At 36.5% G+C, this 20,826-nt stretch overlaps 1 pseudogene; it reads right to left on the bottom strand.

Moving 5' to 3' along the window:
* Nucleotides 1-12,760: 12,760 nt before the first annotated feature.
* LOC123251923 lies at nucleotides 12,761-13,620 on the bottom strand (annotated as a pseudogene).
* Nucleotides 13,621-20,826: the final 7,206 nt, after the last annotated feature.

The following is a 20,826-nucleotide window of genomic DNA, read 5'->3' as shown; positions in this document are numbered from 1 at the left end:
CCAAAGAGCACAACTATGAATGTTTTTGTTCAAGTATTTTTCCTTATTATCTCTTTAGGGTATAAAACCAGCAGTGGTATGACTGGATCAAAGGGTATGCATTCTTTTAAATCCCTTTGTGCATAATTCCAAATTGCCCTCCAGAATGGCTAGATAATTCACAACTGCACCAGCAAAGCATTAGTGTCCTAATTTTGCCATATCCCCTCCAACGTTTATTATTTTCCTTTACTGTCATATTGACCAATCTGCTAGGTGTGAGGTGGTACCTCAGTGTTTTGATTTGCTTTGATATAATTATGAAATATTTAGAACCTTTTTCATGTGCTTATTGATAGTTTTGATTTCTTTATCTGAAAATTGTCTATTTATGTCCCTTGGCCATTTATTAATTGGGGAATGACTTAGCTCCTTAAATTTGAGAAATGAGACCTTTGTCAGAGGTTTTTGTTATAAAGATTTTTTCCCAATTTGTGGCTTCCCTTCTAATTTTTATTGCATTGGTTTTGTTTGTACAGAAACTTTTTAATTTAATGTAATCAAAATTATTTATTTTATATTTTGAAGTGTTCTCTATCTCTTGTTTGATCTTAAATTCCTTCCTTTCCCATAGATATGACAGATATACTATTTTATGGTCACCCAATTTGTTTATGATTTTCCTCTTTATATTTAAGTCATTTACCCACTCTGAGTTAATCTTGGTATAGGATGTAAGATGTTGATCTAAGCCTAATTTTTCCCATACTGTTTACCAATTCTCCCAGCAGTTTTTGTCAAATAGTGGGTTCTTGATCCAAAAGCTGGGATCTTTGGGATTATCTAATACTATCTTGCTACTGTCATTTACTCCAACTCTATTCCATTGATCCACTCTTCTGTCTCTAATTCAGTACCATATAGTTTTGATGATCCAAGTCTATTCCATTGGTCCACTCTTCTATCTCTAATTCAGTACCATAGAGTTTTGATGATCAGTGCTTTATAGTATAGTTTGAGATATGGTAAAGCTAGGCCTCTATTCTTCACTTTTTTATTATTTCCCTTGATATTGTTATGAGGATTATTAGCTATTAATTTAGTATTAGTGTTGGACCTAGCAGGAAGGGCTGGAGGATTCCAAGATGGAATGAAGAAGCACGAAGTGTTTTTCTTGCTCACTGAGAGAGACTCCATGGTGGTTGGGGCCAACAGCAACTGGCAACTAGGAGACACCAGATTTACCAGTGATCCTGTGGAAAGACCGTCACTTACTTGTGGGAGATTTTGGTAGAGACTGCTAAATCCCAACCTGAGTTGCAGGTCAACTTTGGGCTGGGTCAACTCCCAGAATCTAGCCACCTGGAAGAATGCAACTGGTGATCCGGGAGGAGCAGAAACATCTCTGGAGTGAGGCCGAACACTACTGTTGTGAGGATACTGTCCTGCTTTTCCTTGGGCCCTGTTATGCTAAGGCCTTAGTTTAATGTAGTCAAGTCCTTCCCTTGTCCCTGTGGTCTGCCCTTAGCTTGTAAGTGTAGAATCCCAATTCCCATCCTTTACCTTGTTTTGTCCCTGATTAAAATGTGTTGTTAAACTCTTGCCTTTACTTAACAGCTTCCATAGGCACTGTCTTGTTGAGCTGGGTAGCAGTTGGAGGCCAATAGCCATTTCTGTTACAGACATCCAAACAGCCGTTATAACCCAGTCTCCCTACTTGTTGGGCCCCCTTCCTGTCATTCCTGTCTCCCACACACCCACCTGTTTACTGTTTAAGGCACCTTTCCCTGGTTTATCCTTTAACAATATTCTTGATCTTTAGTTCTTCTAGATGAACTTTGTAATAATATTTTCTAATTTTATGAAAGTGTTTTGGTAGTTTGATAGGTATATTACTGAATAAGTAAATTCATTTAGGTAGGATTGTCATTTTTATTATTTTAGCTATTCCTACCCATGAGCAGTTGATATTTTTCCAAGTGTTTTGATCTAGTTTTATTTGTGTGAAGAGTGTTTTGTAGTTATGCTCATATAATTCCTGAATTTGTTTTGGCAAGTAGATTCCCAGGTACTTTATCTTGTCTAGAGTAATTTTAAATGGAATTTCTCTTTCTAGCTCTTGCTCCTGGGTTTTGTTGGAAACATACAGGAATGCTGCAACTTTGTTAAAATTATTGATTATTTCTACTAGTTTTTTAGTTAATTTTCTTGAATTCTTTAGATATACTATCATGTCATCTTCAAAGAGTGATAATTTAATTTTCTTATTGCCTACTTTGATCTCTTCAATTTCTTTTTCTTCTCTAATCGCTACTGCTAGTATTTCTAGTACAATATTAAAAATAGTAATGGTGATAATGGACATCACTACTTCACTCCTGATCTTATTGGGAAGGCCTCTACCTTATCCCCATTGCAGATGATATTTGCTGATGGTTTTAAATAAATTCTATTTATTATTTTGAGGAAAGGGCCTTTCTATTCCTATACTTTCTAGTGTTTTCATAGGAATGGTGGTTGTATTTTGTCAAAGGCTTTTTCTGCACCTATTAAGATAATAATGTGATTTCTATTAGTTTGGTGTTGATATGATCAATTATGTGGATGTTTTTCTTAATATTAAACCATCTTTCCATTCCTGGTATAAATCCTATTTGGTAACAGTAAATAATCATTGAGATAACTTGTTGTAATCTTTTAGCTAGTATTTTATTTTATATTTTTACATCTGTGTTCATTAAAGAGATTGGTCTATAGTTTTCCTTCTCTGTTTTTGGTCTTCCTGGCTTGGGAATCAGTACGATATTTGTAACATAAAAAGAATTTGGTAAGACTCCTTTGCCTATTTTATCAAATAGTTTGTAGATTATTGAGATTAATTGATCTTTAAATGTTTAATAGAATTGACTCTTGAAACCATTTGGCCCTGGTGGTTTTTTCTTAGGGAGTTCTTTGATGGCTTGCTCAATTTCTTTTTCTGATATGGGATTATTTAAGTATTCTATTTCCTCTTCTATTAATCTGGGCAATTTATATTTTTATAAATATTCATCGATTTCACCTAGATTTCCATATTTATTGCCATTTAATTGGCAAAATGCTTCTTAATAATTACCTTAATTTCATCTTCATTAGAGGTTAGGTTACCCTTTTCATTCATGATACTGTTAATTTGATTCTCTTCTTTTTTTTTCTTAATTAGATTAACTAATACTTTATTTCATTTGTTTTATCAAAATACTAGCTCTTTATCTGAGGGTTTTTAATTTGTTCTTTTTCTAGTTTTTTAAGTTGCATGCCCAATTTGTTAATTTCCTCTTTCTGTTTTTTGTTAATATGGACACTCAGGGATATAAAATTTCCCTTGAGTACTGCTTTTCCAGTATCCCCCAAATTTTGATATGTTGTTTCCTAATTGTCATTCTCTTCAATGAAATCATTAATTGTTTCTATGTTTTGTTCTTTAATCAACCAGTTTTGGAGAATCAGATTATTTAATTTTCAAATAATGTTTTATTTGCCTCTTCATGTACACTTACTAATTATAATTTTTATCACATTATGATCTTAAAAAGTTGCATTTATTATTACCACTTTTCCGCATTTGTTTGCAATGATTTTATACCCTAGTACATGGTCAATCTTTGTGAATGTACCATGTGCTACTGAAAAGAAGGTATATTCCTTTTTATCCCTATTTATTTTTCTTCATATATCTATTGACTCAAATTTTTCTGAAAATTCATTCACAGCTCTTACTTCTTTCTTATTTATTTTTTCGTTTGATTTATCTAGATCTGATAGAGGAAGGTTGAAGTCTCTCACTGGTATAGTTTTACTATCTATTTCCTCCTTAAGCTCTAATAGTTTCTCCTTTAAAAATCTGGATGCTGTACCCTTTGGTGCATACATGTTGAATAATGATATTTCTTCATTGTCTATACTACCTTTTACCAGGATGTAATTACCTTCCTTATCATTTTTAATCAAATAAGTTTTTACTTTGCCTTAGTCAGATATCATGATTGTAAATCCTGCCTCTTTTACTCAGCTGGTGCCCAATAAATTCTTCTCCAGTATCTTACCTTTACCCTGTGTATGTCTACTTGCATCATGTGTGTTTCTTGTAGACAACATATAGTAGGATTTTGGTTTTTTATCCACTCTTCTATCTGCTTCTTTTTTATGGGTGAGTTCATTCCATTCACATTCAGAGTTATGATTTACCACCTGCGTATTCCCCATCATTTTGATTTCCTCTCCTCTGTTAGTCCTGCCCTTTCTTCTTTCACTATTTCCATCTACACTGATGTTTTGCTTTTAATCAGTCCCCCTTCCCCCATTTTACTTTCCTTCCCACCTTTCTTATTCCCCTCTTATTTCTCTTTTAAGTCTATTAATTGTGTCCCCCAACAACCTTTCCCTCCCTTTTAATAGTTCCTTCTCCCCTTGTTGCCCTTCATTGTTCCCTTTCAACCTTCCCTGTAGGGCTAGATAGAATTCTATACCCCAATAGATCTGGCTATTTTTCCCTCTCAGAACTTATTCTACTGAGATCAAGTTTTAAGTATTATCTATTACCACTCTCTTCTTCCCCTTCTTATAATAATATCCCCCCTGCCCCCATGCACCTCTTTATGTGATATAATTTATCCTATTTTTCCTCTTCCTTCAAGTTTCTTTTAGTGCCATCCTTGTTTTTTGTCTCCTCCATTTTTTTACATATCATCTTGAACAACTTAATACCACAGTCTCTGCCCAGGAATAATTCTTCTGTGTAGCAGGCTTTAAAGCATTTTTCCCTGAGGCCATCTTTCTAGCCCCTGCTGCCTTGGCTGGCTGTGTCCAGTCCTCTCTCTGCCCAAGCTCTGTGACCAGGCTCCACACTCTTCAGTCTTGGATCTCAAGTCTCCTTGTTAAGGGCTTGCACTGCCCACAGGGGTAAGTCTCTGGTGCTTTCAGCCAGCCCCTGGGAATTTAGAGATTTGCCTGGCCCTTACTCTGACTATGGTAAGTGTAATAATAGGGCCAGAGAGAGAGAGAAATAGAAAGAGAGAGAGAGAGAGAGAGAGAGAGAGAGAGAGAGAGAGAGAGAGAGAGAATGAGTCTGTATGCTGAGTCTCTCTTCCAGCCCTCCCCTGGGGCTGAATATACACTGGGAGACTTTAAGGAGGCGTTACCCTGAAACTGGGTGACCTGGATAGTTGTGCCACTCCACAGGAGTTGGGGGCAAGGCTTCCCTATAAGATGAGGTATGTGGTACCCCAATCCAGCTCTGGATAAGGACAGTGTTCACACAGGCCTCTCTCAGTCAGTTATTTTCACAGCAGGGGGTCTGGCTTCAAGATGGAGGCAGCCAGACCAAGCTGTGGTTCCCCACTCCCTCATTGTCTCTCAGGTACTCTGGAATGCTATCTGACTATTGAATGGCTTTTATTATTCGCAATTCAGGGATTGGGGAAAGGGGTGAAGGGCAGAGCAATTTTGGGGTGCCCTCTTCTCTATTCCTATGGAGTCTGTCACTTAGGAGGGAACCTTAATGGCTAATACTCCTAAGCTTCTGCCCCCTTGTCCCTTCTTCTGTTTCTATTTCTATTTTTCTGTCTCTATCCTTTTCTATAGTTGTAAATTTCTGACTGAAAGGGTCTCTCAGCAAGGTTGGGTAATGGGTGAAGGAGACTAAGAAATTGCTCCCAAAATGGAGTCCAAAAACTTAGCTCACTCTATTGTTAAAGTCTTTATGGGAGAGATGTAATGGAATGACTTTGACCAGGGAATCAGGGTTTCAATTTCCAAAGAAAGATCCTCAGGAAGCCTTCAGGACTGGATCTGAGCTGGGTTGTCCTCCTCCTCCTTCTTCCCAGTCTTCCCCTGGAAGACCTCTCTTCTTTCCTTGGAAAAAATCCCAGAATTCCTCTCATCTCAATTGTCAGCAACTGCCTTCTCTCTGGTTCTTTTGGTCCCATCCCTCTTGCACAAATCCCATCCTTACATAAGGTAGGTGGTGTGGAGGAGGGGTGATCAGCTTGCCCTTTTATAAGGGCAGTTTTGCTTCCTTACAGTGTGGGAATCACCAAACACTGCCTACCTTTAAGGCTGTGTCCCATGGGAGAGCCCCTTTACTCATTTGGTTTTGATTTCTGTCCTTTTGAGACATTTTTTAATGATCTGTTGGAAGGAGATTCAGAAGGCTCATGCTTCTAAGCCACCATCTTAGCTCCTGGAACTGCAACATATATTCTCAAGGGAGGGTCTAGGTTTGCCACAGCTTATGAATCCAGAAAGCAAAAATCACCCCCAAATACAAAAATATTGAGAATAACTTGTCATCTTAAAGGAATTTTATTAATTACCCAGAATATAATCTCCACTGTCTCTGGTTATTGAATACTTTTAGAGGTAATGTGGTGCTACCAAAAGCACTGGTAGTAGCACAGTGTCCTTAGGGCTCAGACTTTCTTAATTAAGTCTTCTGCTCAATTAGGATTAATTTTCTTCCATACTGCTATTCCCCTACTTTAACTAGAAGACCAAAATGCTATCTTTATGATGCATTCCTACCAACTATGACAAATGTTGTGGGTCAGGTTTAATATAGGCTAGTCTGATTGTTCAGGTTTGGGAATGAAATGAAAAGAGAATCATATACCTTCTAAACTAGAACAAGAGGACATTTACTTAATAACAGCATGAAAAAAAAGTTAACTAAGGAGGTCTAGCAGTACTGGATTTCAAACTATGTTATAAAGCAATAGTTATCAACACTAACTGGTATTGGCTAAGAAATAGAAAAGTAGATCAGTGGAACCAAAGAGATTACAATAAACAGTCATAAAATTATAGGAACCTTGTTTTTGACAAAGATAAAGTTTCAAATTTTTGGAACAAGAATCCTTTACTTGAGGGGGGGCACCTGTGTGGCTGTGGGACCCTGGGCAAATCACTTAATCCTCATTGCCTAGCCCTTATCTCTCTTCCTCCTTGGAACCAATACACAGCATTGATTTTAAGATGGAAGGTAAACTGTGAGATTAGGAGTCAGATGACAATGGAGTCTCCCCAATCCCTGGTCTCTGAAGTTGCTACCAAGATAAAGCAGCCCTGGCTGTTAGTGACTGAATGTCCCAACCCAGAGCTACACAGATTGTCCCTCTGCTCAGAGCCAAGAGTAAAGAGTCAGGACCCTTGCAAGAGGGGTGACCTGGCTTTTAAACCAGGACACCAACTGCCTTTAACTGCCCCCTCTCTTAGAGTTCTTGGGAGTACTATGGAATTCTGTGATGCAGCTTGAACCCCTCTCAGAAATATGGATCCCACAGGTTTTAAAAAAGAAAAAAAATTCATCTCTGGGTTTAAAAAAGAAAAAAAGAATTCACCTCTGAGTAAAAATTGTTGGGCAAACTATAAAGAAGTTTGGCAGATACTGGATATAGACCAATATCTTACACCTTTCACCAAGGTAAGATCAAAATAAAAACATGACCTACATATAAAAGGAAATATTATTAACAAATTAGAAGAACAGGGAACATTTTACCAATCAGATTCATGGATAGGAGAAAAGTTATGAATAAATTAGAGAGAAAGCATTGTGGAATGTAAAATGGATAATTTTGAATACATTAAATTGAAGAGCTTTTATACAAATAAAATTAATGTAACCAAGATTAGAGAGAAAGCAATAAGTTTGGGACAATTTTTTATAGTTTCTTGGATAGAGGTCTCATATCTAAAATATATAGAGAACACTGTCAAATATATAAGAATATGAGTCATTCCCCAATTGATAAGTGGTCGTATGAATAGACAGTTTTTGGATGAAGAAAGTAAAGCTATCTAAAATTTTCATGAAAAAATACTCTAAATCATTAATGATTGGAGAAATGTAAATCAAAACAACTACAAGATATCATCTCACACTTGACAGATGGGCTAACATGATAAAAGGGCAAAACAACAAATGTTGGAGTATATGTGGAAAAATAGTGATACTATTATATTGTTGGTAGAATTGTGAACTGATCCAACCATTTTGGAGAGCAATCTGACATTATGTGCAGAGAGTTATACAACTGTGTATTCTTTTTATACTACTATTTGTGGTATAATGCTACTATTAGATTTATTTCCTAAGGTGATAAAGGAAAAGAAACTATATGTTTTAAAACATTTATATGTAAGAATTAAATTTTAATGGTTTGACTAAAATATATGAAGATTATAAATAATAATTGTGGTTGCCAATTCAAAGTAATATTGATCAAAGTCGAAATGACTTTAATAGTTTTTATTTACAAAAGAGGTGGAAAGGTTGAAAGCAGAGAAATACAAAAGGGTAGAGAAAACATTAGCCTAACTAACTAAATAATGCTATAATGCTCAATTCAGTCAGGACTTGTTGACCTTCAACCCAAATTAAACTCTCTCCAGAAGACAGGAAGGGAAAGCCAGTTATCTGCTCACCCAAGTTCCCTCCAAGAGGCAGGGCAAGATGATGACTTGAGCTGAAGGTAACTCCTGAGGTTGACTTTCTTCCTTGAGCCAAACTTCTTCTTGAAGCTAACTTCCTTCTTGAAGTCCAACTCCTTCTTCAAGCTGCCTTCCTTCTTGGGGTCAACTTTTTTAGCCCCAGAAATTCAGGGCCTTTTTAGTGTCTTCTTGTCCCTTCCCCTTTTCACAGGGGCCAATCACAGCTTCCAAATTGCCCAGCACTACCCAGGGGGCAGTGTTTGTGGGAACCACTTCTCACCTTTTGGAGAGGTGAATACTCATCAAAAGAGTTCACAGATTCCTGGTTGACTGAGGTATAAATTCTCATTTCCTGGTTGAAAGGGTAGAGAGCTCCTCTACCTAGTGCTAAGTAGGATATTCAAGTTTTTGTTGATTCAATTCAAAAGTAGACAAAGGAGGGTTAATCCTGTCTTCACAATCTAGTGAGGTACTAAGTAGGGATACTTAAGTTATTGTTAACCAAAGTGTCAACTCAAAATAGACAAAGGGTATAAAGGATTTCCTTTCACAAGTGTGAACTCAGAGAGAACAAAGAATTCCCTTTTACATATTGTAGCTCTTTTTGTGCTGGCAAAAAACTGGAAACTGAAGATCCCTTCTGTCTGTTTATTGGTGAATTGATGAACAAGTTGTGGTACAAGATTGTAATGAAATACTATGAAACCATAAGAAACAACAAAGAAGATGATCACAAAAATACTAGAAAGACTTACATGAAGTGATGCAAAGTGAAGTGATCAAAACCAGGAGAATATTGTACGCAGAAATGATAATAATAATATATCATTATCAACTGTGACTAACAATTATTATCAACAAGACAAGTATCTAGGACAACTCCAAGGAACTCAGGAAGAAAAAAGATAACCACTGTCATGAAAGAACAGAGTCTGAATACAGGTCAAAACATATAATTCCATACTAATTTCCACCATGAAATTTTCTCTGGTTATATGTATTTTTGCAACATGATAAACAGGGCAATATATGTTAATATAAGTGTAACCTGTATCATATTATCTGCCTTCTTTGGGAGAGAAGAGAGAAGAATGAGACATAAATTTTTGAGAATTTTTTTTCTTGGATAAGCATACTTATTATAATTGATTACATATTTATAACAAATCATATGTATTATATTATTGTCATATTTCATATTATATTATGTTATATATAAAAATAAAAATAGATGATAACTCCAAAAAATAATATCTTGGAAAAAATATCTGACAAGGATATAGCCCTGATTCAGTTGGGTGCAGATACTCTGCCCAGGGGTCATAGTCAACTCTCAATTCTCTCTCACACTACTATGTCCAATCTGTGTCCAAGGCTTGTTAATTCCACCTTCATAAGAGATTTCACATATGCCCCTTTCTATTCTCTGACACTGCCTCTACACAGGTGTAGGTGTCATTGCCACATGCTTAAACTATTATAATAGTCTAATTGTTGGCCTGCCTGTCTCAGGCTCAGTTTCTCTTCACATTCCCTGTAGTTCATCTTCTACTAACCTATCAAAATAAGTGTAGGTCTGACCCTGTTGTGGCTATTCATTAAATTTCAATGCTTCTGTATCTGTGCCAGGATCAAATAGAAATTCCTCTGTTTGTCCTGGAAAGCCTTTCAGGACTTGGTCTTCCTATTTTGCCAATTTTACTTTCTTCTCCCCCTACCTCTTCCCTAGCTCCCCAATCTGTGATTTAATGACGATGGCCTTCATTTTTATTCCTCTAACAAGACACTCTATCTTCAAACTCCAAACATTTTTTATTGACTATCCCACATGTCTAGAATTCTCTCCCTCTTCATCTCAACCTCTGAACTTCCATAGTTTCCTTCCATTCCCAGATAAAAATCTACCTTCTATAAGAAGCTTTTCCTGTTTCCTCTTAATGCTAACATTTTTCCTCTGTGATTATCATCCATTTATCCTGTATCTGTCTTGTCTGTACTGAGCTATATTCATATCCTATATCCCATTAGAATATGAGTTCCTTGAAAATTGGAGTTATCTTTTGTCTTTTTTGATATTCTCAGGGCCTGGGCACACATATGCTTGTGGAAATACTAATTTTTGCCATATTGGTGTGCTTGTCAGAAGTATATGTCAAGCTTGAGCAGTGAGCTGATTTTTCTTGTGTTCTGCTTTTCCTCTTAGATAATTGGGAAACTACATGAACAGATTAAGCCCAAGTCATCTGGTATGAATAAATTTCAAGTATGGTTTCATTATCTAGTAAGGAAAAACTAACCTAGTTGATGTGGATAGATGTTATTCCTAAGACACATTGTATTTCTACTTTTCCTCTCTTTATTTCCACCTGGATTGTAAGTCCTTTTGGAACATTGTAGCCTTTTGCCTCTGGATATTGCTTAACACAGATACTTGCTCATATTCACACAACAGATAATTTGTAGACTGATGTAACACAGTAATAATAGTGTTTTGCAACTGTCTTTGCTCTCATATTTTGGGTGTGATTGTAATTATCTTCAACTCTTCTTCTAAGCATCATTTTGTAGTGAAAAGAGGACTGGTTATGGAGTGAGGAAAGGTCTGGGTATGAATTCTGCTTGTGCCTTTATATGTGTGGTTTCCAGTAAATCAGTTACCTCCCTGAGCCTCAAATTCCTTATCTATAAGATGAGGGTTATGATCTTAAGATCCTAAAATATTAGGTTAAGATGCAATTTGCTTGAGATACCCACAAAGATAACTTTGTTGAACATTCCTTTGAGTATTGATATCACATGAAGCATAAAACATGTAAACCTTAAAGTGCTATGTAAATATCAGCTATTGCTATTATTATTATTATTACCACACTTAAATAACATAAATTTCAGGACAGCATCCAAAAGTTCATTACTCATGTTGTTAATCCTTACAACATTTTCAGAGTCATAATGGTAAGACAATATACAACCTCCTTGGAATGTGACTATTTCCATCCTTTGGATACTGTTTTTTTAGTTCTATTGCATTGTTCTCTCTTGCACAAGACAAAAACATTTGCACAACATTTAAGGAGGCTAAGTTCTTCTGGAAAAAAGGGCCTTAAAGATAATTGCTGAGAGCACCTAACAACAGGGCAAATCCATTATAACTTCGTACATCTTGAAAAAGAAGTATGGCTTCCATCAGGTTAAGTGGTGCATGATATTAAAACATATGTTTGCACTCTATTCCACCTACCCCTTCTTGGTGAATATGAATGTTATATGGGTATGTTGACCACATGTTTATTCTTAATGTCCTCGGGTGTTATAAGTGAATCCAGAACTGATCTTCCAGGTAGATTAAGTGGTGATTTGTGAGCAATAGAAAGAATCCCTCCTGGCCCTAAAACTTTCCCCCCTCCCCAAACTACCTCTACTGACCTGGTCTCAAAGTTCCAAATTCCCACATAACTCAGAAATTTGGTTAAAGGCATTGAATCATGAGTTAAAATTTAAACACAATCCAGAAGGGCAATACATTATGCCAATACAGCCAGTAACAATCTGGGTGGAATTAACTGATAAGATATTACAGTCCTTTAGCCAGCAGGAACCTAAGGAAGTAGAACAGAGGATAGGTAGGGTTCAATTTGGGAGCATGAAGGGATACAGGAAAGCCTGAGAGCATGAAAATGACATGGTGGTCAATTGCAATGGATATGTGAGAATAATGGTCTTAAAAGAAGATAGGTGACTTCCAAGGCAACTTTGGTAATTTTTCAGCTTTCTTGAGTACCAGTCCTGATTGAATTTATTCACCCTAGCTCTTTATCATTCTTTGAAGTACTAAGGACTCAATTAAAACCTCAACATTTTTTGGTGGGCAGTAATGAATTGATTTGTAACAGTATTAAATCTCATGTATTCTATGGATATCTATTCCTATATATTTCACTCTGATCATATCTTTCCCTCAAAATTATTTATTCTGTTATATATATTCATGCATATATATATATATATATACTGTCATCATCATTATCACCATAATCATTATTAATAATAATTGTTATTCCCTTAGAGTCCTTCTAGTTCTTTATATATGCTCCTATGTAACCAGTTATCCATGGAGAATTACTATTATCAGACCTCATCAACATCATAGGAAAACCCAAACTTACTTTCTTTCTAAACATAAAACATTTTTATTTCTGTGTTTTTCTAAAAACATGTTAGATTGAATGATTTTTTTCTCATTCAATTTTATGAAACACAACCCCATTACTGAATAACACCACAAAAATCTGATTGCTTGACTGCAGGCCTTTCACAGTTTCACTGTGATGTTAGTATTGATCTTGTGTTGTTGGACACTGAGTAAAAGTTCTTGTTCTATTTCAACTGAGTTGGGATTATCCATCACCACCTCAGCTTGTTTCCAGTGTGAAGTCACACTTAATGTATCCAGGCTAATCTCTTCATCAAGACATATATGGTACCAGAATGGAATGGCAGTCACTTTTCCAGATTTACAAATCTGCACCTTCAATATAATTGTTCAAATGCAGATTCATTAAATCTAATTATCTTAGCAGTTCAGTTGGTTTTCTTAAAGGAACACAGGGCAAAGTAGAAAGGTTTAAAGAATAATTATACAAGAACACAGAACTGGTTAATGAAAGGTGTTCTATTCAATCCAAGAGTGAATCAGTTCCTTGAATAGCATTCTCTTTAACCAGTGCTTGTGACTCTACAAACATCTCCAACATAAGTACTTACTGAGGAAAAAGATTTTACTTCCAGATTCTAAGAAGTATCTAGATATTGCTGCTTTTTCCATCAACTACTGATGGACGAGGCCAAACATCTCAATGACAACCATGATGACAATATTCTAGAGTTTACCTGATTTTGGTTTCTGCAAAACTGCATAGTCATCTTCCATGTCTCATCCCAAATTTGAGTGCATCTCTAGGAAAGTGGCTGGCACTGGAAATGAGATAGTCAATGTTCTTTCTCCATAGAATTCTATGGTTTTACCAATTCCAGTGTCAAATCAATTATGGGCAGAATAGAAAAGACCACAGATACTTCTAAAACAGAGATAGAGTCAGTGGTAATAAATAGGGACTTTTCATCTTGTGGATTTCCAGAATTCATCTCACCACCAAAACCTTCAATGTCCATGATCTGCAACTGTTTATTTGGGGTCAATGATACTGCATGGTAGAGTGGACTAAGAAGATCTGGGTTCAAATATTGCCAGTAATTTTCTATTCTTAGCAAAATCATTTAAGCTTTCTGGGCCTCAGTGTCTTCTATGAAAGATAAAGGGAGAAGCTAGGTGGAGCAGTGAATTCACGAATAGACTTGGAATCAGGAAAACTTCAGTTCAAATCCAAGTTTAGACACGTACTAGCTGTATGATCCTAGGAAAGTCATTTAACATATCTGCCTCAATTTCCTCATCTGTAAAGTGAATAAGTGGCACAGAGAATAGAGTGCTGGCTCTGGAGTTTAGAGGATCTAAGTTAAAATCTAGCCTCAGACACTTATTAGCTATGTGACCCTGGGCAAGTCACTTTACCCTGTTTCTCTCAGTTTCCTCATCTATAAAATGAACTGCAGAAGGAAATGGGAAACAGCTTCATTATCTTTTTCAAGAAAAGATCTTGAGATCATGGGATCATGAAAAGTTGGACATGACAGAAACAAATGTGTAATGTAAATGATGATAAGAAAAGGATCTACCTCCCCAAATTTTTGTGTCAAATCAGACTGGTAAAGAGCTTTGCAAACTTTAAAGTGTTATACATGTGCAAGCTAGGATGATGATGATGATAATGATGACATTAGGGTCCTTTTACCTCTATATCTATATCCAACTCTGGATCCTATGGAACCAGATATTCATCAAGTACTTATTGATTTCACCCCTGAGAAATAAAACTCCAATGCTTCATCTTGCCATAGTGGTGACCCTAGTTTCTTTGAAGTAAATGCTAGTGGAACAAATTCTGACTTCTTCTCGCTAGTTGCTTATATAGTCCCAGGGAAAGACTATATGCACTTTCTGAAGACAGGCCTACTTAGGTATACAGAGATTGAGTACTCCTACAGAGAGGTTGGTCACTGGGTGATAGATTCTTTGGCTTTAGTAACCCCTGAAGAAAAAAATAAAGTGTGTCTCAGTCCCCTTCCATTTCTTCTGTGACAAAGTCAGAGTGGCAGAAATTAGTCCTGTATTAAGAATCACAATCTGAGACCACCTATAATGATTAATTTAACTATTAGGTCTCCATATATGAGATCTTTTCCCAAAGATGGATGAGCTTATAGACCATGAGATGCATTGATTCACATCAAAAATCTCATCTTTGGTATAAATAAAAACAGAAGTTTTCAGAATGTTTCAAGAGAATGGAAACACAACACACAGCTCTTCTACCTTTGGAGAAACCAATAAAGGAGTTAATAAAATTTAATAGAGTTTATTTCACTCAAAGGCATCAATATATAATTTCATGGGACATTAGGCTCACTTTTGTAGTCTTCTTGAGAAACATAAAGCAAAAAGACTACCATTAAGATAGTAGATCATGTGCTAATATGACATAGAAATAGAGAGCTTCTATGAAATTCTAAGAGGAAGAAACTTTCTAAGCTAAGTCAACATATTGCTTTAAAAATCACTGACCCAAGTTGGATATGGAGAAGAGCATATATTAAAAAATATGGTTGAAAGATGAATGGAAATGCCAGATATTTTTAGCTTACTCAGAAACCTCATGTCTGTATATCAAGAATATTTTCTTTAAGAAGATCAAAGGTGGTGGACATGATGAATACTGAATAGCATAAGAGAAATTGAAATTATGCCTTAACAGACAGGTATTGATGGTTACTGATGACCTTGGGTAAGTTACTTAACCCTTTACCATTCTTCTGCCTTGGAAACAGTACATGGTACTGATTCTAAGTCAGAAGGTAAGGGTTTTTAAAAAGATGAAGAAAAAAACTATAAGTTGGGGATTTACTAAAAACTGTGCTGAATAAATTGCTTTGCAATTTGGTCAGCCAGTGAATAGAATGCTGGTTTTGGACATAGAAAGATATGAGTTTGAATCCTCCTTCCATTGCTTACTAGCTGTGTGACCCTGGGGAAATGATTAAATCTCTCTCAGTATGTTTTCTCATATGAAAAATTGGATAATAGTACCTACCTCACAGTTCTAATGTAAGGGTCAAATGTCAAATACAAAATTATTTGTAAAGCAAGAAATAATTGCTAGCTAGTATTCTCAGAATCTTCAATTTTCTTCCATGAAACTAGAAAGAAGACAACATGAAGAAACAGGAAGGGAAAATATTGTATGATCAGATAAGTATCATAAACAATATCAGTACAAAATAGGTGATTGGATGATTGAGATAATATCAGTGACTATCAATCCATATGAATAGGCACTATGAAAATCTTTATAACAAAGACATTTTGAGGGAATCTTGTAGATAGCTTTTTATTTCAAATGACTATCCTTTCTGATGGTGGTTTCCTTGCTTGAGGTTGTGTGGATCTTAGAGTTATTCAGCCTTCTCCCACCTCTGGATAATTCATGGTTCACCAAACGAGACCTCTGTCCCAAGAAACTTTTGGGGTGTCAGAACTGACCTCAGCTAGATCCTGTTTTCTCTTTTTTAGTCTTAGTGGAATGCTGTCCAACATTTTCCTCCTGCCTCTCTGTGTCTTTACTGTAAGAATTAAAAATTTAGGTTTTTATGCTAAATATGAGAATTCTAAACTAATATTGTGGTTGCTGATTTAAAAATATTATAGCTTAAGTCAAAATGACTTTCAGCAGCTTTATTTATGAAGAAGTGCTCAGAGTGAAAGTGGAAAAATGTAAGAAGGTAGAGAATTGTCTAGTCTACCACCCCAAGTGCTACTCTAGTGTCTGGCTCAGTTGGGGCAAAGCTCAATATTCTTTGGCCAAAGTTCCACCAGTGCAGCCTCCTCCAAAGCCAAGGCAGGAATCTCCAGAACCAATCTCTCCAAAAGCCAGAAAAGGAAGGCCAGCTACTCACCCAGCAAGCCAATGCAGGATCCAGGGGAAGAGTCTCCTCCTTCAGTACAGCTAACCAATGCAGAGTGTCCAAAGATGAACTTCAAAGGAGAAGTCCCTTGGACAGGAAGTTCAGGACTTTTTATAAACCTTTTACCTTATCACTTCCTGTCCCTTCCCCAAAATATGGGAACCAATTCCAGTGTTTCAATTTGCTCAGTACTGCCTAGAGGGAGGGCAATAGCCTTTGGAGGTATGAGCTTACTCTAGTAAATGACTCTTGGAATTCTCTTACTTAGTGTTAGGTAGGGGTGTTTTGAGTTCTTGATTTGTTTAACAAAAAATAGACAAGGGGAGAGTTAATTCTGTCTTCACATTACTTTCTCCCTCCCATACACAGTGTCCTGTCCTGTCCATCTCCTATTTCATAGTTCTCTGTTCTGGCACCTATAATTCACAGAGTTGTGGGCTGGTGCTATGGGCTTGTCTACCGTTAGCAGCTTTTGAACCTGAATGACTATAGCCAAGCTGGTTGCCTTTTATGGCCTGGGAAAAATTCTACAGCCTAGAATGGGGATCTCTAAGGCTCTAGAAAGAGAGGAGGGACAAGGAATTGGGTGGGCTTTGTTGTAAGTTTGTATGGCATCTTTGGGTTTCTTAATGAAGCCTTGATTTAGTGTGGGAAGTTTAGAAAGGGTGGTAAGTGACCTAAGGGTCAGTAAGCATCAGTTTATGCTTTTTTTAAACCTTCTTTTGGATTCTGATTTTCCTAGATCATGGAGACAGCTGGAATTATTTTATCTTTGGCACTTAATTTTTGTTTTGGAGAGATTTGAGAAGTCATGGGGGTCAGAGAAAATGCTAGTCCTCCATCTTGTTGCGCATGTGATCCAGAAGTCCAAATAGCTTTTTAAAAGTGATTTTCCAGAGCAGACCACATTTTTACAATTATAAAGTCAACTGAGAATTATAGAGGATTGAGACTCCAATTGTGTTCATTATTTGTTAATCACAAAGCCTAAATTCCTCATCTGTAAAATGAAGTTTAACTAGATGGCCTCTAAGGTTCCCTCTAGCTTCAGATCTTTGATCCTATTACTTAATAGAACAAAATATATCCTATATGGTCTTCTCCAGTGAAGCATCTCTCATATAGAAGTTAAAATCATAAAACATTCCCTGATGAGGAAACTACCAAGATAATTTTGTTTAATATTCATTTGATTGTCGATATGAAATGACACGCAAAACAGAGATATCTGTTTTAGAGACACATATGTTGTAGAGTTTGAACATTGCAGAGTCCATAATATTACAAAGCACCCTCAGTAACATTTAGAGGTCCGTAGCTGTATGGTCACTTACAAGAATTCAACCTAACAATCCAAACAAGAAAAAGCAATGAATGAAGTGCTTACACACACACAGACAGACACACACACACACACACACACACTCATGAACACATACATGAGGCAAAACTGTAGGTGGATAATATTCTGGGTCCACAAGTGAAAAGGGGAAGAGGATAGACTGGATTATCTTTGGACCATTTTTAGCACTTCTAGTTATCCCATTCTGCTTCCAGACACAATACCTCATCTCTGGAACATTAATATTATCTATAGTTGGTGCTGTTTTACTGACATCTTCTGAATTGTGCAAAACTTTTGGAGATTCAAAATGTCAGATAAATTAAGGTCATCAAGGAGTTGTAAGTGTAATCAGTCAAAAGTATTTATGTATTATGTATTTGCACTTTGCTAGGTGCTAGGAATATATGTACAAAGAATAGTAAGCAATTCTAACTTGAGCATACATTTAATAGTGGAGACAGGTAACAAGTGCATATAAAAATATATCCAGTATAAATGTAAAGAGAATAAATACAAATACTTATATACAAAGTAATTAAATACAATATAGTTTAGTAAAGAGGACACTTGTTGTTGAGGGAATCAGGAAAGATTTCATGCAAAAGATGATGCTTAAGATGCATCTTAAAGGAAGGGAGGTAATTATGGGGCAATGGCAAAGAGGGAATGTATTCTAGGTGTGGAGGCTTGCATGGTCAAAAGCATAGAGATGGGAGATGAAATGCTATGTGTTCAGAAGAGAGTGCTTTTGGTTCAATCACAGATTAGGAAAAGGTGGAGCAATGCTCAATGAAATTAGAAAGATAGTCTGGGGCCAAGTTTTTTAGTGCTTTAAAAGACAGAGAAGTTATTTTATTTTAGAGGCAGTAGTAAGTCCTTGGAGTTGATTGGGCAGGTGACACATGGTTGGATTTACACTAAAGGAACATTATTTTAGGAAAGACAGAAGCAGGGAGAGATGGAGGCTGAGGGATCAATTAGAAGGCTGTTGCAATAATACTGATGAGATGATTAGGGCCTTAAATAAAGTGGTAGCTGTGTGAGTCAAGAGAAGAGGTTTCATGAGAATTATGTTGTTAAAGAAGATATTTTGTGGAAGTAGGTTAAAGAATATTACCAGTAATGATTTGAATTTGAGATGTGGTTAAAAAATGGTCTTTAAAATACAGCCAAGATTTCATTGGTTTAGGGAATTTTTGGTAAGGTATTTGTAATCTCATTGCCTGAGAGAGGGAGAGTAGAAAAGAGCTGGCCTATGTATCAGGAATTGATCAATTAATAACCCTTTATTAATTACCTACTACATACTTAAGGAGTTTATGGGACATTCACAGAGGACTAGTAGCTCTGGTGCCTGCTTGCTGAGTCCTTTTCAGGGCTGCTCAAATACCTTTGGTGTCCACCTTTCACCCAACTTTTACATGTGACTCCAAAGAAGCTGTAGCATGCACAGTGACCACATTCTGGTATAACTGTGGCAGATGGGTTAAATCAGGTTGAGGGTAACAGTCAGGTCATTGGTAAATTGGGGGATTTTTACCCCAAACATGTGAAGATGTCCCCTGGTAGAATGGGCAGATGAGAACAATTTTTTCCAAAAGTCACGAAGGTAGCTGAAGCAGGTGTTGTAGAGGACATAGAAAATGCTAAGCTCTTTCCTCTGCCTCTGGGGCCATTGCCAGTTGTCTTGACTTTTGCCTTGTCACTGGACTTGGATGATTCTGGAAGAGAGAATGAGGTTAATGACTTTGTATGACTCTGCCTCATGGATAAGCCAATTCATGGGAAAGTTAAAATATTACCCTGTGATAGCATTGGTCCTCCAAAAATACAAAGGACCATCAACAATAACAAGAACAACTACTTCTCTGACCACCACAACCATGTTCTAAATACTGAGTTTGAATCCCATCCCACCTTTAACACATATTGTGTGAGTCTGGGCAAATCATTTAACATCTCAGGATTCTTGGCAACTTTAAGGTATATAAATTGCAGAGAAGAATGTGTGGGTATTTGTATAAAATATACCATCTGCATCACGTTTGATTAGAATAGGCGGTAGACCAGCATAGAATGAGAGTAAGAGATAACAGAAAGGGAACCCAAATAATTTACTAGTACCCAGAGAATGTTCAAAGTCTTGGAGAAAAGATTCTAGCCCATTGAGTGACTTTTCTCATGAGGATTCATATCCAGACATAGCAGTAATTGCAAAGTATAAGAAAAAAATGAATGAGTTTTGATCTGCACTCTTAGAGGGAGCCTCCACACATAATTGCTGATTTAGATTTGCAAAATGCTTTATGCACTGTATATAATTGGAAATCCAGAAAAACCCCATGACCTAACAATGATCATGCCCATTTTTCAGATGAGGGAAGAGGAGCTCTTGCAGGTAAAGTAGCTAGTATCTTTGCAGTGCTTTATGGTTTGCAAAGCACTTTGTATGTGTTATCTCATTTGGCTTGTCCTTGGTCACTTATCAAATAAATGTCAGGGATCTTTTTAAACCCAGATCTCTCCTTTCCTCCAAGTCTATACTTTTCCCACAACACCACATTACCTTTCTCACATTGTTGAGATTACAGGTCCTTTGAAGTCCTGAAAAACTATTGGTAGGGAATGGAGATACTAGTGTTAAAGATATGCGTGTAAGACTATGAGACAATATCACCTCCTACCCTTCAATGCTTTGATAGTGATGTTTGACATGCTAATTGTTTGCAAAAAAATCCTCCTTTTTTCATGTTGTAGTCTTTTAAAAGAACTGTTAAAAAGAACCCCACTGAATTCCATTGGACAAACATAGCACCTTGCATAGGACAAAGGATTTCTAGAGAAGTTCTCCTTTCTCTGACAGGTACTGCTCCAGTGACCTTTCTCCCTCATCTATACCTGCCAGTGTGTCAAACTGAGATAAAAATATTCTCATCCAGGGAATTTTCAAGATC

The sequence above is a fragment of the Gracilinanus agilis genome, chromosome 1 (assembly GCF_016433145.1).
Source record: "Gracilinanus agilis isolate LMUSP501 chromosome 1, AgileGrace, whole genome shotgun sequence".
Lineage (NCBI taxonomy): Eukaryota > Metazoa > Chordata > Mammalia > Didelphimorphia > Didelphidae > Gracilinanus > Gracilinanus agilis.
Note: the sequence above shows the minus strand (reverse complement) of the source record. Positions and strands in the feature narration are given on the sequence as shown.